This window comes from Panicum hallii, chromosome 3 (genome assembly GCF_002211085.1).
Source record: "Panicum hallii strain FIL2 chromosome 3, PHallii_v3.1, whole genome shotgun sequence".
Taxonomy (NCBI): Eukaryota; Viridiplantae; Streptophyta; class Magnoliopsida; order Poales; family Poaceae; genus Panicum; species Panicum hallii.
Window position 1 is genome coordinate 9,436,015 of NC_038044.1, and position 16,481 is coordinate 9,452,495.

A 16,481-nucleotide genomic window follows, 5' to 3' on the forward strand; every position below is an offset into this window, starting at 1 on the left:
TTTTGATATATGTAAAGATTTAAATAAATTTTTGGAATAAATAGAAAAATATTTTTAGGGCCACCGCCCTTAGAAATGGATTTCTAGGGGCGGATGATGGTGTCACCCGTCTCTACAAATTAATTTCAGAGTTAATATAAAAGAATAGCATATTCTGTAGAGTCATAGTTGACTGTGTAGTATGGTGAAGAGAAAACTACGCACGAGCCTTGAGGTATGCGGTTCGAACCTTATCAAAAAAAATTGTACCTCAATAGTACAGAGGTTTGTGGTGGCAGGTCGGCTGCAATATTTTTTTATTTATTATTTTACTGTTTTCAATTTTTTTATTTTCTAGAAATTGATTTGCAGAGACAGATTCCCGTCCCTGGAAATTATTTTTAGAGATGGATATATTATCCACCTCTAAAGATAATATTTTTAGCTGCGAGCAGTAGAGAATCCTTTTTGCAGTAGCGAGGTTCGGAGCTCCGAAGGCACGCTGCTGCAGCAAGCCTGATGCCATGGCAGTCGGCCGGTTCAGAATTGAAGGGGTTCAAATCCTTGGTTCATCTTGTTCACTTCCCGTCGCCCACCGGAGAGCAAGCGAGCTCGGCAGCTTATCAGAAATTTGCTGCATTCCCTGACGGCAAAATATATTGACTGCACAGAGACGATCTGCTGCAGGTTAATTCTCTAGCTCAGGATAGTTTTTGAACGAGGGAGAAACTAGAGAGACGTCAGCCAACTCAACTCGTCATGTGCTAGGTAAAATGCAAGGCATTCTGACCATAGAAACAGAAATGACAGAGATGTATGGTTTGTATCTTCAGAGAGACATCACTAATCCGCAAATATTAGTCAGATTTGATTAAACGAAACTTGAGGGAATGCCAATCAATTGTGTTGGATATTAATCCGAATTCTAGTTGGGTTTTAGGGACGCCTTGGCCCGTTATGTTGTGGCCCAAGTAGGTCACGTGTTCCACCATATAAATACATCTTGTAAGCCGTCGGGGAGAGGTGACGCCTCATTGTAATTCCCCCACGTTCTGTAAACACTTTCCGATATAGTAGAGTTTTGCCGGCTAGCGTTTGTGGTTTTTTCCCGCAAGGGTTTTCCACGTAAAATCGTGTCTCGTGTTCGATCTTGGTACTGCATTATTTGCTAACAAGTGGTATCAGAGCCAGTTACGAGATTCACGAGTTAAAAAAAAGGGTTTCGGCCCTGTTCGTCGCCGCCGCCGAATTACGTCTGCCTGCCCGGGCGTTCAGCCCAGGTCTCATCCACCTTGATCTACTGTGTTGCTGCTCCTGCATCGTCGATTTGATCTGCTAGATCACGTCTCGGCCGATTTCGTTTTCCGTGCCGATTAAGATCGGCAACTCCCTGTCGAGTCCAAGGCGGAGTTGTCTTCCTGCCGCCATCATCAGTTAGATTTGTTCTGGGTTCTTACGTCGGGAAGAAAAGTTACTAGAGCAGTTCCTCATGTGTTGTCGTGTCCTGTCGTGAGGAGATTTGCCTGAGAAGTTTGGGTGCTGTGCATGCGGATCGAGATTGAAGAGTACTGCTGGTGTTGCATGTGACTCTCGTTGCCTGAGAGAAATCTAATTTGGCTCTTTGCTACGGGCACACATCTGTTCTAAGGAGACTTGTTTCTAGTTGATTTTTGCTACGTGCACTCAGGAAGTGCACACAGGAATTTATTTTTAGCTATTTAATTTCAGAATTCTTCTGGTTATTTTATCTAATAGCTTTTATGAAGTATGATATTCCGCTGCTAGATCATGATACAAGATTTTCACTATGGCAAGTTAAGATGCGTGCTGTTTTGTCACAAGCTGATTTAGATGATGCGCTTGATAAATTCGGAAACAAAAATTCAGATTCTTGGTCCGAGGAGGAAAAGAGAAGAGATCGTAAGGCCTTGTCTCAAATTCATCTTCATTTATCTAATAATATTTTGCAAGAGGTTTTACAGGAGAAAACCGCAGCCGCTCTATGGCTTCAGCTAGAGTCGATCTGTATGTCAAAGGATCTTACCAGCAAAATGCATTTGAAGATGAAGTTATTTTTGCATAAACTGCAAGAGGGTGGTTCTGTGCCAAATCACCTGACGGTCTTCAAATATATCGTCTCTGACCTTCAGGCTATGAAGGTAAAATATGAAGATGAGGATTTCGGTCTCATTCTGTTATGTTCTTTGCCTAGTTCATTTGCAAACTTTAGAGATACCATATTATATAGTCGTGACACTCTCACGTTGAATGATGTTTGTGAGGCCCTGCAAGCCAAGGAGAAAATGAAACACATGGTGTCTTCTGATGGTTCTGCTTCCAATGGTGAAGCTTTGGCTGCTCGTGGTCGGACAGAGAAAAAGTCCAATACCGGCTCCAGAGGTAAAAGTTCTAATAGCCACCATAGCTGTTCAAAATCTAGAGGCAGAGGTAATAAATTTTGCCATTATTGCAAGAAGGACAATCATTTTATTTCTGAATGCTATAAATTGAAAAACAAAGAGAAGAGAACTGGCACATATCGAGAGAAAAATAAATCCAATGATGAAGGTAAAGCTTCTATTGCTGCTTCTATTTCAGAAAATTCTGATGGTGATACTCTCGTTGCTTTTGCTGGATGTGCTAATAATGGTGATGAATGGATTCTTGATTCTGGTGCTTCTTTTCATATATGCATTAATAGAGATTGGTTTATCACTTATAATTCTATTAAATCTGGAGGTTCTGTTAGAATGGGTGATGATAGACCATGTGAAATTGTTGGGATTGGATCTGTTCAAATTAAGATGCATGATGGCATTGTCAGAACTTTGACTGATGTTAGGCACATTCCAGATATGACTAAGAATTTAATTTCTTTGAGTACTCTTGATGGCAAAGGGTACAAATACTCCGGTGGAGATGGAGTTTTAAAAGTGTCAAAAGGTTCTCTTATTATGATGAAAGCTGATTTGAAATCTGCAAATTTGTACCGTCTTCATGGTACTACAATTACAGGTGATGCCGCTATAATTTCAAATTCATTATCTGATTCTGATGCTACTAATCTTTAGCATATGCATCTCGAGCATATGAGTGAGCTTGGTTTACAAGTTTTGAGCGAGAGAGGACTTCTTGATGGACATAGCATCAGTAAATTGAAATTTTATGAGCATTGTGTGTTTGGCAAACACAAGAGGGTGAAGTTCAATACCTCAACTCATACAAGTAAAGGTATTCTTGATTATGTGCATTCTGATTTATGGGGACCGTCTCGCAAGCCTTCTCATGGTGGTTCTCGTTATATGTTGACAATAATTGATGATTATTCTAGAAAGGTATGACCTTATTTCTTGAAAAATAAATCAGAAGCATTTTCAGCATTTAATCAGTGGAAGGTTATGATTGAAAATCAAACTGAGAAGAAGGTTAAAATTCTTCGTAGTGATAATGGGATGGAATTCTGCTCTAATGAATTTAAAGCATATTGCAAGTCTCAAGGCATTGTCAGGCATTATACTATTCCTCATACACCTCAACAGAACGGTGTAGCTGAGCGTATGAACAGAACTATCATCTCCAGAGCCTGTTGCATGCTGTCTAATGCTGGCTTGAATAAGCATTTTTGGGCTGAAGCTGCTTCCACTGCTTCTATCTTATTAATCATTCACCTTCTATTCCTCTTGATAAGAAAACTATAATTTATTCTATCTTGAATAAGCAAATTTGTACCGTCTTCATGGTACTACAATTACAGGTGATGCCGCTATAATTTCAAATTCATTATCTGATTCTGATGCTACTAATCTTTGGCATATGCATCTCGAGCATATGAGTGAGCTTGGTTTACAAGTTTTGAGCGAGAGAGGACTTCTTGATGGACATAGCATCAGTAAATTGAAATTTTATGAGCATTGTGTGTTTGGCAAACATAAGAGGGTGAAGTTCAATACCTCAACTCATACAAGTAAAGGTATTCTTGATTATGTGCATTCTGATTTATGGGGACCGTCTCGCAAGCCTTCTCATGGCGGTTCTCGTTATATGTTGACAATAATTGATGATTATTCTAGAAAGGTATGACCTTATTTCTTGAAAAATAAATCAGAAGCATTTTCAGCATTTAATCAGTGGAAGGTTATGATTGAAAATCAAACTGAGAAGAAGGTTAAAATTCTTCGTAGTGATAATGGGATGGAATTCTGCTCTAATGAATTTAAAGCATATTGCAAGTCTCAAGGCATTGTCAGGCATTATACTATTCCTCATACACCTCAACAGAACGGTGTAGCTGAGCGTATGAACAGAACTATCATCTCCAGAGCCTGTTGCATGCTGTCTAATGCTGGCTTGAATAAGCATTTTTGGGCTGAAGCTGCTTCCACTGCTTCTATCTTATTAATCATTCACCTTCTATTCCTCTTGATAAGAAAACTATAATTTATTCTATCTTGAATAAGCAAATTTGTACCGTCTTCATGGTACTACAATTACAGGTGATGCCGCTATAATTTCAAATTCATTATCTGATTCTGATGCTACTAATCTTTGGCATATGCATCTCGAGCATATGAGTGAGCTTGGTTTACAAGTTTTGAGCGAGAGAGGACTTCTTGATGGACATAGCATCAGTAAATTGAAATTTTATGAGCATTGTGTGTTTGGCAAACACAAGAGGGTGAAGTTCAATACCTCAACTCATACAAGTAAAGGTATTCTTGATTATGTGCATTCTGATTTATGGGGACCGTCTCGCAAGCCTTCTCATGGCGGTTCTCGTTATATGTTGACAATAATTGATGATTATTCTAGAAAGGTATGACCTTATTTCTTGAAAAATAAATCAGAAGCATTTTCAGCATTTAATCAGTGGAAGGTTATGATTGAAAATCAAACTGAGAAGAAGGTTAAAATTCTTCGTAGTGATAATGGGATGGAATTCTGCTCTAATGAATTTAAAGCATATTGCAAGTCTCAAGGCATTGTCAGGCATTATACTATTCCTCATACACCTCAACAGAACGGTGTAGCTGAGCGTATGAACAGAACTATCATCTCCAGAGCCTGTTGCATGCTGTCTAATGCTGGCTTGAATAAGCATTTTTGGGCTGAAGCTGCTTCCACTGCTTCTATCTTATTAATCATTCACCTTCTATTCCTCTTGATAAGAAAACTATAATTTATTCTATCTTGAATAAGCAAATTTGTACCGTCTTCATGGTACTACAATTACAGGTGATGCCGCTATAATTTCAAATTCATTATCTGATTCTGATGCTACTAATCTTTGGCATATGCATCTCGAGCATATGAGTGAGCTTGGTTTACAAGTTTTGAGCGAGAGAGGACTTCTTGATGGACATAGCATCAGTAAATTGAAATTTTATGAGCATTGTGTGTTTGGCAAACACAAGAGGGTGAAGTTCAATACCTCAACTCATACAAGTAAAGGTATTCTTGATTATGTGCATTCTGATTTATGGGGACCGTCTCGCAAGCCTTCTCATGGCGGTTCTCGTTATATGTTGACAATAATTGATGATTATTCTAGAAAGGTATGACCTTATTTCTTGAAAAATAAATCAGAAGCATTTTCAGCATTTAATCAGTGGAAGGTTATGATTGAAAATCAAACTGAGAAGAAGGTTAAAATTCTTCGTAGTGATAATGGGATGGAATTCTGCTCTAATGAATTTAAAGCATATTGCAAGTCTCAAGGCATTGTCAGGCATTATACTATTCCTCATACACCTCAACAGAACGGTGTAGCTGAGCGTATGAACAGAACTATCATCTCCAGAGCCTGTTGCATGCTGTCTAATGCTGGCTTGAATAAGCATTTTTGGGCTGAAGCTGCTTCCACTGCTTCTATCTTATTAATCATTCACCTTCTATTCCTCTTGATAAGAAAACTATAATTTATTCTATCTTGAATAAGCAAATTTGTACCGTCTTCATGGTACTACAATTACAGGTGATGCCGCTATAATTTCAAATTCATTATCTGATTCTGATGCTACTAATCTTTGGCATATGCATCTCGAGCATATGAGTGAGCTTGGTTTACAAGTTTTGAGCGAGAGAGGACTTCTTGATGGACATAGCATCAGTAAATTGAAATTTTATGAGCATTGTGTGTTTGGCAAACACAAGAGGGTGAAGTTCAATACCTCAACTCATACAAGTAAAGGTATTCTTGATTATGTGCATTCTGATTTATGGGGACCGTCTCGCAAGCCTTCTCATGGTGGTTCTCGTTATATGTTGACAATAATTGATGATTATTCTAGAAAGGTATGACCTTATTTCTTGAAAAATAAATCAGAAGCATTTTCAGCATTTAATCAGTGGAAGGTTATGATTGAAAATCAAACTGAGAAGAAGGTTAAAATTCTTCGTAGTGATAATGGGATGGAATTCTGCTCTAATGAATTTAAAGCATATTGCAAGTCTCAAGGCATTGTCAGGCATTATACTATTCCTCATACACCTCAACAGAACGGTGTAGCTGAGCGTATGAACAGAACTATCATCTCCAGAGCCTGTTGCATGCTGTCTAATGCTGGCTTGAATAAGCATTTTTGGGCTGAAGCTGCTTCCACTGCTTCTATCTTATTAATCATTCACCTTCTATTCCTCTTGATAAGAAAACTCCAATTGAGGTATGGTCTGGTTCTCCGGCTGATTATTCACAATTGAGAGTTTTTGGTTGTACTGCTTATGCTCACGTTGATAATGGTAAATTAGAGCCTAGAGCTATTAAGTGCATCTTTCTTGGTTATCAAACTGGTGTTAAAGGTTATAAATTGTGGAATCCACAAACTCAAAAGGTTGTTCTTAGTAGGAATGTTATCTTTAATGAAACTCCTATGTTATCTGACAACCTGTCTAGTGATGCTCCTGTTGAGAGACAGCAAAAAACAAGTATGCAGGTGGAGCATTTTATTGATGTTGATAATACACCAGAGAATGATACTGTTGCTATTCAAGATGCACAAATTCCTGATAACTCACCAATTGTTGATGATTCGTCTTCTGTTGAGCATTCTTCTCCTGTTGTGCAGCCTCCACAACATTCTGTTGCAGCTAATAGACCCACCAGGGCTCGTAAGCTAGTTAGAAGATTAATTGAAGAATGCAATATTGCTTATGCTTTGAGTGTTGCAGAAGAGATCGAAGGTAATTCAGAACCTTCAAATTATTCTGAGGCTATTACTTCTGCTGATTGCAACAATTGGGTGACCGCTATGCAAGATGAGATGGAGTCGCTTGAAAAGAATGGTACTTGGGATTTAGTAAAATTGCCTAAGGATAAAAAGCCTATCCGTTGTAAATGGATTGTCAAACGGAAGGAAGGTATTTCCCCAAGTGAGCCTGCAAGGTATAAAGCGAGATTGGTTGCTAAGGGCTATAGCCAGATTTCAGGTATTGATTTTAATGATGTCTTTTCCCGAGTTGTAAAGCATAGCTCTATTCGCATGTTGCTCAGTATTGTTGCTATGCATGATTATGAACTTGAGCAATTAGATGTTAAAACTGCATTCTTGCATGGGGAGTTAGATGAAAATATTTATATGGACCAACCTGAAGGTTTCGTTGTTCCTGGAAAAGAAAACTTTGTTTGCAAATTAAAGAAATATCTTTATGGATTGTAGCAATCTCCTAGGCAATGGTATAAGAGATTTGACTCATTTATGCTCTCTAATGGTTTTAAGCGGTCAGATTATGATAGCTGTGTTTATTTGAAGATAGTTAATGGTTCAGCTATTTATTTGCTTCTATATGTTGATGATATGTTGATTGCTGCTAAAGAAAAATCAGAAATAGCTAAGTTAAAAGCACAATTAAATAAAGAGTTTGAGATGAAGGACTTAGGTGCAGCTAAGAAAATTCTTGGTATGGAAATAATTAGAGATAGAAAATCTGGTTTGTTATACCTCAGTCAGCGAGGTTATATTGAAAAGGTTCTTCGTCGTTTTAATATGCATGATGCAAAACCAGTGAGTACTCCGTTAGCTGCACATTTCAGATTATCTTCAGATTTATGTCCAAATTCAGATGATGATATTGAGTACATGTCTAGAGTTCCATATTCCAGTGCAGTTTGTTCTCTTATGTATACCATGGTATGTTCTCGTCCTGATTTATCTCATGCATTGAGTGTTGTCAGTAGATACATGGCTCATGCATTCAGTGTTGTCAGTAGATACATGGCTAATCCTGGTAAGGAGCATTGGAGGGCTGTTCAAAGGATTTTTAGGTATCTGTGTGGTACTTCTAGTGCTTGTTTGCAATTTGGTAAATCTAGAGATGGACTTGTTGGCTATGTTGATTCTGATCATGCCGGAGATTTGGATAAGAGGAGGTCTCTCACGGGTTATGTTTTCACCGTTGGTGGTTGTGCTGTTAGTTGGAAAGCTTGTCTGCAAGCTACTGTTGCTTTGTCTACTACTGAAGCTGAATATATGGCTATTTCTGAAGCTTGTAAAGAAGCTATTTGGTTGAGAGGTTTATATTCTGAACTTTGCACGGTTAGTTGTTCTTGCGTTACCATACATTGTGATAGTCAAAGTGCTATTTATCTCACAAAAGATCAGATGTTTCATGAGAGAACAAAACACATTGATGTGAGATATCATTTTATTCGAGGTATTATTGCTGAAGGTGGTATTAAGGTACGCAAGATAAGCACTCATGATAATCCTGCTGATATGATGACAAAGCATGTTCCTACATCTAAGTTTGAGCTGTGTTCAAGCTTAGTTGGTATTAAAGTTTGAAGTCCTAGTGACTTTTTTGGCGCTGGTGAAATTTATTATTGAAGAAAGATTATTGTTGATTCTTCATTGCTGCAAGATGGAATTCGTCTCAAGGTGGAGTTTGTTGGATATTGATCCGAATTCTAGTTGGGTTTTAGGGACGCCTTGGCCCGTTATGTTGTGGCCTAAGTAGATCATGTGTTCCACCATATAAATACATCTTGTAAGCCGTCGGGGAGAGGTGACGCCTCATTGTAATTCTCCCATGTTCTGTAAATACTTTACGATATAGTAGAGTTTTGCCGGCTGGCGCCCGTAGTTTTTTTCCCGTAAGGATTGTCCACGTAAAATTATGTCTCGTGTTCGATCTTGGTATTGCATTATTTGCTAACAAATTGGTTACGCAATAGCAAGACAGGGGTCACTGCAACAGCCTGTGGAGAAGAAAGGAGGGAGGCGGAGGGATTTCTGGAGAAGTAGAAAGCGGCGAGGCCGAGAGGGATAGAACAAGAACGACGGTGAGCTCAAGGAAAAAAAGGAAGAAGGTGAGCGGATTGCGCCGTGCGCATAAGGGCCCAATATGCTTTCTGTACGGACCACGGCCTGTGTGTGGGCAGGCTAATTTTATCGTATGGGCCATGCATGGCGTGCAGGCCCAGAGGAAAATAGCAAGGCAAAGATATACCTACGAACATCTTCGAAATGAATAATTGTACATGTTTTTTCCTAAAAAAGTAGCGTTTAAACGGTTCCATGCTTTGAACAACGCAACCCATGCTTGTAAAGAAAATTGTCCTTTCTTCCCATAAAAAGAAATTGCCCTATCTTGTTTTCCTTTTAACTAAGTAATGTACATGCACTCTGTGCATACATACATCTAACAAAAGAATCACAAATGGTATCTACAAACTGAAAAAAAATGTACAATCAAGTACACAAATGAACAGCCAAAAATTGAAGGAATATGCTAACTGACCTAGCGGCAAAAAATCACTGGCCTGTCAGTAAACAATCTGACCAGTTAGTTACTGTCCTGGTCACCTAGCCAACAGAATGAATCAAGAACTGAATGGTTGTTCACTGCAACCTGCTCCTCTTGAAGTCAGGCAGAGTGAGGGACACCGCCGTCTGGGGCTGGAATCCCACGGACGCCAGCCTCGGCGACAGGATCATCGCCGGGCTGGGCCGGGGGACGGCACTGGGTCCCTCTTCCTTGACGGCGAGCCGCTGAGCCGCGGCGAGAGGTTGACGTGCTCGAGCGCTCGGGACTGGAGGTCCTGCGGGTAGTCGCGGACGCACCGGATGCGTGGGCCCGTTCCCGTCGACCACCGGCACATCAGGTGGTTCTTGCCGTGCTCCGCAGCAGCAGCATTTGCCGGCGGCGTCGCCGGCGGCTCCTTCTGCAGCTGCTCTGAACTGTGCGCCTCTTCTTCGGTGTCAGTGCGAGAGTGGATGTCGGTGTCATCCTCCTCTGCTTCACTCATGTTTCCGTCGTCGGTCGTCCGGTGAACATCGCCGTCGACCACCTCGGACTCGCCCATTTGCTCATCGGCGGCTGGGGCGGCCGTGGTGTGATCTGTTCCGTTGGTGTCGCCGGAGACGGCGGCGCTGAGCTGAGCGTCAGGTTTGCTGAGCAAGGGGTACTCGTCGTCTTTGTCGATTGGGCATTTCTGAAAGAAACCATAGCATTTATGTCATGTCAGTTCTGATCTTGATGTGATCACTCTTATGAGTGGACAATCATGTGGCATACAAATTGATTTGAGATTTGGTACTAACATTTACCTTGACGTCAGTGAGGTCGACGCCATTCTCTTCAAGGTAGCGGATGAACTCTCTGAAATTCTCTTCAGTTGGCATGTAGTGACCACTGTACGGCCATATAGCCTGAAGAAATGTAGGCAACACCGTCAGTTATATAAGTTTTCCGAAGGCGCAGCACCGTTTTTCATTGTATGAAAAGAAGATTTATTTTCAGTATGAGCGAGCATACCTTGAGGATTCCTTCTTTGACAACCAATCTTCCGGCAGATGTTATGGCTCCACCAGCTAGGAAACTGGAGTGCTGAAATGATCCCTTCTTCTTCTGCACATAGCCAAAACAAGAACAAGAACTTCAGAACCAATGCAGCAAGCAATTGTAAATCGATAGAACAAACATGGTGTATAGCAGTTATCAGTGTGTCGGTGTAATAAAAAAACTGCAATCTGGTTAACTGAAATTTATGTTTACCTGTCCAACATAGAGCGCCTTTGTGGTGCTGAGGACAAAAATCCACTTGGAATCACCCAAAGTTTGAACAAAAGCTCCATTTTTCTTGTACACAAGTTTTCCACTCTCCACCACAACTTCATACTCGTGCCTTTCTTTCTGCAATTCATAGCAAGAGACACAAAAGAAAGGGTCAGTTGATCTTCCAATCATTCAGGCTGCAAAGTCTTGGACATAATGCTACTTTTTTCATTACAAAATTGTTTGGCTTCAGGTGCTTACTGGTCCAAGGTACTTGATGCACTGGCTCTGAAGTTTACTCCTAGGGCATTTCTCAAGGTTCACTTCTTTGCCTTCCCCAATGTCCAACCTGTGCATTTCATAAAAGTACATATATTTTACATTAGCCTCATTTTCAAACTAACAAATTCAAGTTCAAACGGCTGAAATCAGGTTCACTTACCAATAAAAGAATGGCTCTGTACTCTCACTCTTGGACCAGACATCATAATAGATATGCAAATTGTGCCCATACCGATGCCTCGGGTCAATCTGCCAGCAAGCACATTCAGAAAAAGAGCAGCAGGAATCAGTAAACAAATAATCACTCGCAGCAATCTCACTGGATCTTAATTCTAGTTTAGTTCCTAGGTTATGTAGCATGTGACTTACAGCTTCGAGCCAGTGCTGCCTTGCCAGCTTCTGCGCCTTGCCGTTCTTCGACAGACCCTTGCCAAGCTACGAGAGCAACAAAACAAAAGGAGCTCGCGTCAGCAGCTGCGATTCCGATGGAATTCCAAACGCATCTCGATGAGCATTTCTGACGGACGAACAGCTGTAAAGCGTGGTACCTTGGCCACCCTCGTCCTCGCGCGCGCCCACCGCGACGCCGCCGTCTCGGGCTTGCCGCCGTTGAAGAAGGAGACGGAGCTGTGCTTGAGGGACGCGAAGTCCAGCGCCTTCCACCACAGCTCCTCGACGACGACGGCGCAGTCGGCGAGGTTCCGACGCGTGCGGTAGCTCTTGTACACCTTCTGGAGCTTCACCGCCGCGGCGTCGAGCTCGCACTTGGGGCTGGAGGAGACACGGGGGCTTGGCGATGGCGACGACGCCACGAACACCACCTCCGAATCACTCCGGTCGTCGCCGACGTTCAGCTCGCTCGGCCTGCTGTCATGGTCCACTATTGAAGCTACCGCCGCCTCCGCTTCCCACAGCTTGAAGCTGAGTGACGGCATCAGTTTGCCCTTGGGGAAGCAGAGCTTCTCCTGGTCGTCCCATGGCGGGGACACTCTGTTCACCACCATGGTGCCGTCCTTCGCCCTCGGGCTGGAGATCTCGATGCCAAGAGCTTCAGCCCATTCGTTGCGGTACAATCCCATAAACTGAAAACTGGCCCTGCAAATTTTATTTTTCAGAAATGCGAATTCAGCGTCAGCTGGTACGGTGGCACAGTGATCAGAAGCAACTTGCAAGAAGAAAGGGAGGGATGGCAGGTGTGCTCTCATGACATGGTCAAAGTCAGAGAGAAGAATGAAGTGAACCAAACAAACACTTGGAACAAGCAGCGAGCCGGCGGAAACGACTGGAGACCAACGCATCCAAGAAATTCCACGGCTGCCACCATAGCAGCATAAACAAAAGCTGAACGCAAGATAGCAGCCGCGCCTTTAAAACGTTCAGCTTTACCAAGCAAAAACGTCACAAAGGCCTAAAGATTTGATCTTTTGTCTAGGATCCCTGCATCTAAAACGGCGAAGGAAACGGCCTGAACTGCATTGATGTTAACAGGATCCGACACCCTGAAGAACCTCAAGGCCGCGTCACTGCTGAAGAAACTTTTTCCTATCTAAAATTTCTGCGAAGTCGCAAGGAGAAACAACAGGGTAGAGGCTTCAAGGATCAAAATTTGATTCAGAATTCTGCATTTAGCACTCAAGAACAACCGAAACATTTGACACGCACTACTTCAGACACTAAACAGCAGCTAGAGGTCTCAAGATTACATTTTGACTCGAACTCTGCATCTAGCAGCTCACGCACTAATCCCAATCCGCAGCAAGACGAGCCCAGCAAGCCCCCAAACCATGAGCAAAGCTATAGAAAATTCGAGAGCAGAGGAAAGAGCTCCATGCTCCTTACCTGATGGTGGTCTCGGAGTTTGGAACCCAACCTTCTTCCCAAAGAACAGGAGCAGCTGAAAACTTGGGAGCTGCCGAGACGAAGCTATGGAATTAGCTGGAATGCGATGTGGCTAGCTGTTGTTGATGCACTGCAACCTCAGGGGCTGTCACTGCCCTCTCATATATATGACGAAATCTAGGACTGGGCCCCGCGCCGGCGTGGGGCCTCCCCTCCCCCAGAGACGTGGAAAAAATACAGGAGCAGCCAGCGAAATCGTTCCGTGTTCCCCGTCCTCCAAGAAATCCAAGAGTCTTTGCTCACTGCTGATGCTGAAGTTGCAGCGTTTAGATAGTTGAATTGAATGTTCTTCCAGTTTACACCTTGTCGAAACTCATTTTTCCAAAACACGCCCTTCTTTGTTCAAACTGGAATCCGCGTCAGGTAATCTTTCTTTTGGATATTGGAGCAAAGATATTGAGATTCTTCAAGATGCACATGTTGCCAAAATTTTGCATACTAGTGCTCATATTTTTCTCGTTTGAGCCCTTGGAAGACCCTTTATGAAACAGAATAGGTGGTTTCTAGAGGAAATTGTAACAAAATATTAAGCACTCCATAAAAATGTTGGTAATCCTAAATTGTCTAGTTGGTGTGCAGACATGTTCCTACTAATGAAACAATGTTCTCGGAACTTCCGACATTGTGTAAAAAGTTTCGATAGTGAGCCCGTCATATGTGGAGTTTTTGGGTTTCATCTCGTTTTACAAGAACCCTCTGACTGTGATATTAGCCCAAATTTCAGAAATATGAATTATCGGATCATAATATAGTAGCATTATCAGTACAATTTATAATCCCAGAATCCCAAGGCAGCATCCATAATATCCTAATTATGCCACTCACAACCTTAAAAAATACTAGAGTTCAATTTTTTTTCCATTATGGTTTTGCTGAGCTCCTAGAAAAAAGGAAAAGAGTTTTGTTGGGTCTTTATTATTATAAAAAACTACAGCCAGTATAGGAAGGACAGAGTATCTTAAATGTGTGTTGATTCTGAAAAAAATACATACTCCATATGTGTTTTTTAAAAGTGATATTTTTGAATGTGATGCAGCCTCTAGAGATTTGATCAACTCGTTTTCTTGCGAGGGATTAACTTGATCAACACTTGACTAGTTACTACCCACTTCTCTGTGAAGCAACCGATTTACAATGCTACGATAATGCTTTTTGGATCAAATCTGAACTAGAGACTTGTTCAAAAAAAAATCTAGAACTAGAGACACGGGCAGCAAAATCTTTAAAACTGTTTGATTGCACGTGTGACCTCGCTCTTTGTTCTGTTTGATTGCACGCGTACCAAATTTGACACTCTTTTCATCAAGTTTTTGTGTCCCAATGGACCAGCACAGAAAAGGCCTAATGACCTATCTGCATAACCCTGCTTTGAGCTGCGTAATAAAGCACCACCGATGTGGGTAATGGCACTGGACCATGTACCAAGCAGTAGACCATAGTGGGTTGATCGAGCCGGAAGCGTTCAAAAGCCAAGCAGCATGGAAGAGTCAGAGCGGCAGCTAGACCCATTTATATTCATGGTCGTGGACGGTTGCAGATGGTTTCCCATGTAGCTCGAGTCGAGTGCCGGTGGTTGGCAGCCGGGCATATATGAAAGCAACGCAGGAACCAGTCGTGGCCTTGGACCGGATCCGATGCGTGCGTGCCCAGTTTCGATTCAGAGATCATGCATGGGGGCAGTCAAGGCCGCCGTTGATCCGGCCATGCTTGGAAAATCTTTTGTTTCATATGATCAAATCACGTCACGCACATCAAACTTTTTTGGGGGGGAAAAGAAGTTTGAAATATTTCCCTTGTTGTTTGTTTTTTTTATCTTGCAAAGTTGTTTGGGGCATATATAATTGGCGTGTAAAAATAATCCGGAAACTGCCATATGTCCTGATTTCCACAAACCTAAAGTTGACGTGGCAAAACGCATCGTCATGCATGACACATCTTGTTAGGATGCCATCCCTATTCATACTGCTTTAGCTTAAGAGCAAGGTTTGTTCTGATCTATATAGAGATAAGGTACACAAAATGACAAAGAGATTGGTGGCCTTTCCATTATTTATCCTTTTCTTGGAAAGTGATGTGTAGGGATTTCACCACCTTCCCTAAGTAAAAAAATGATATTTTTCTTTGAAAGATGTCAAAATTTTAAAAAAAAATGAATTGAGGCAGACAACAGCTGAGGAGAGCCAACACTCCAACTTCCCTGGATACACCGGCTGGAGCAGTCCGGCCGTTTCAGCTGGGTCAAATAGTCAACAACCGAGGGGTCTCTCCACAATTTGACCCCAACGCGCAAGAGACGGCGACGACACCCTGCTATACGGCGGCACCCGTACATGGCGTGATCCGTGACGTACGGTCTGAGCCGTGCTTCGTATACGTCTTTGTATTTTTGCTATATGCGTACAAATACAAAACAGGCTCGCGCTGTACGGACGCGGGCCGGACGTGTCGCTGCCCGTGGGCCCCGCTGTCGGCGGGCCGCGGCGTGTCCACGGGGACGGTGCATACGCGGCGAGGGCATCCGCCTAAGGATTCTTGGCGCGAACGAGGAGTCTCCATCGACATAGGTCACGCTCCAACAAATTCTCCAACGAGGCTCCCACCACGCTTAGCTAATCACCCACACCTTCGCTAATCGCCTACATCACCGCATAGCCACACGGTCCCTAAGCTCGATTATCTCTAACAAAGCCCCGTGGCCACGGTAGGGCGACAAATGGTGGGCCGCCACGCGGGCAGGTTAGCAAGCGCTGGTTTGAGATTAGTATACGCGCGAGACCCAGCTCCTGGGCTTAATGACGCCAGGTTTATTTGTTGACCTACTTACTTACTTAGTTATATATAATATCTCTGGTGTATGTGCACGTCATGAAGCAAAATAAGCTTGCCGATCGGATCCCAGCTGCTAATTCGAGCTGTCACGGGTGTTCTTGAAACACTTGTCATGCGCTCTCTCGTGTTCTTCTGAACAGGGTAAGATACTGTAGCTGGTTCTTTTTTTTTTCCCATCCTTTTCTTTGGGCACCGGTGAGATTCTGTATACCTTAGACCTTCTCTACTCCCTCCCTTTTGGGTTCAGCTAGTAATCTCCATTTATCTCATCTTGGAACGAATACAATGTGAGAAGATTTCTCAATAATTCTGCCGAATTACAATTCACAAACAAGTGGCAGAAGACACAATGCAAGGCTACAGCAGTACAGGTTAAACTGTCATTTCCTGTTCGATTTACACGGACAGTTTCAACGTAAACACAGGCGTTGACAGGATGAACAATGTACATGCATGGCGGAGAGATCAACGGAACATTAAAGAGATGGCGCGCTCTCGTCCAC

The 16,481-nt window shown here is 42.4% G+C and overlaps 1 pseudogene; it reads right to left on the minus strand.

The window, feature by feature from the left end:
* Positions 1-9,516: 9,516 nt before the first annotated feature.
* Positions 9,517-13,220, minus strand: LOC112886387 (annotated as a pseudogene).
* Between the last annotated feature and the right edge of the window lie 3,261 nt (positions 13,221-16,481).